This window comes from Triticum aestivum, chromosome 4D, assembly GCF_018294505.1.
Source record: "Triticum aestivum cultivar Chinese Spring chromosome 4D, IWGSC CS RefSeq v2.1, whole genome shotgun sequence".
In the NCBI taxonomy this organism is placed as follows: domain Eukaryota; kingdom Viridiplantae; phylum Streptophyta; class Magnoliopsida; order Poales; family Poaceae; genus Triticum; species Triticum aestivum.
In genome coordinates this window covers 91,578,269-91,580,186 of record NC_057805.1, presented here as the reverse complement: position 1 = coordinate 91,580,186, position 1,918 = coordinate 91,578,269, and positions in this window count along the sequence as shown.

The window sequence follows — 1,918 nt, the reverse complement described above, 5'->3', positions numbered from 1 at the left end:
AGGGATCATCTCTTAATTAAGAGAAGATAAATCTCCTTTTAGTTCCTTTCTCCTCTATCTCATCATTTATTCTATGTGGCACTACTAAGATAACATAATTGTACACGCCTAAGGCCCTGATAAACCAATTCAAAAAAATGGTTGAATATGAATCATTTCCATTGTTCTCTGGTGTGTATATCATGTTCATCACTCGAAAACGCATAGGAGCTCTCGTGTGCCATGCACCCTATATGAGTAGTAAAAAAACTAGGAACAACTAAAAAAATCTGAAGTTTTGGGGTATCAAACGTGGTCGTTCATTCTATTCACGTATGAAGTGGTACTCTTAGTGAAGAAAATAGAGTCAACCTATGATTTATTCAAACAATTTTTTATGTAATCATTTTTTGTCTTTTTTGCTGAGAATACCATGGATATCATTTCTTCATGAAACTTGATACGCGAGTAGACTGTTCGACTAGGTTTGATACCCCGAAATTTTAGTATTTTTTTAATTTTTTAGTATTTTTAATTTTACTATTCATATAGGGTGCATGCCCGGGAGCTCCTTTTTTAGACAAACCCTAGAGCTCCTTTTTTTGAGGGGACCTAGAGCTCCTAATCCGAGAGCAACTAGTTAACGAGCGCTTCTTCGGGAGCCTCGCAACGATCAGCGTCACTTGGCGCGCTCTCAGCCATTCGCCACGTGTCGCGCTCTGGACGTTTCCTTTAGATTTTGTTTTTTATTATTTTCCGCATGCATTTTCGGCTTTTTAAACGGTTTTTTTTTGGGTTTTTTCGACGTTTTGGTTTTCCCTCGGTCTTCTTAGCTTTTCGAAAAAAAATTCTTTTGATTTTTTTGCGCGAAAAAACGCGTTTTTTTCTTTCGCGAAAAGTCACGGTTTTTCTTCCGCGAGAGGCACAGTTGTGCTTTAGCGAGAGTCACGGCCGTGCCTTTCGGAAACAAAAAAAAACGCGTTTTATATTTTTTTTCTTTCACGAGAGTCACGGTTTTACTTCCGCGAGAGGCACAGTTGTGCTTTCGCGAGAGTCACGACCGTGCCTCTCGGGAAGGGAAAAACAAAACGCGTTTTCTGTTTTTTTTCGCGAGAGTCATGGTTGTGCTTTCGCGAGAGTCACGGCCATGCCTATCGGAAAGGGAAAAAATACGCGTTTTCTGTTTTTTTTTCCGCGAGAGTCACGGTTTTGCTTTCGCCATAGGCACGGTTGTGCTTTCGCGAGAGTCACGGGCATGCCTCTTTCGGAAAGGAAAAAAATGCGTTTTTTTGTTTTTTTCCTTCCACGAGAGTCAAGGTTTTGCTTCCACGAGAGGCACGGTTGTGATTTCGCGAGAGGCACGGGTGTGCCTCTTTCGGAAAGGGAAAAAACCGTGCTCCCGGTTTGGCTTTATTCGTCCGGTTTTTTCGTGAAAAAAGTTCGTCAAAACCTATCGACATAGTATCTAGTTTTGAAGATCTCGACGCGAGGAATCCAATGGTGAAAACGGTTTGAGATTTAGACGCACGGTTTAAGAGATAAAACATTTTGAATAAACAGATCTACGAAAAAAGGAAAAACTCCAGGTTGCGACAAGTAGCGCGCTGCATGTGCGCCACTTGTCGTGACCTGGGAAGGTGGAGTGTTCATTGCAACGAGTACTCCGTGATTTCGTCGGTGTCCGTTCACCATTTCCCTATTTTAAACTTGCAACTAATACTACGGCCCATCTAAAACAGCCCAACGAAGGGGTCGCCGTCGCAATTAAACTACGGCCCATCTAAAACAGCGAATCCCCACCACGCCTGAGCTCACCGACGCGTGTGAGCATCTCGGCTCCTCCACTCATGGGCGCGCGTCACCATCTCCATCTCCGCCGACCACCCGACTGTCTCTCCGTCCATCACGGTGGCGCCGGAGCCGGTGAAGCAAAATGGAC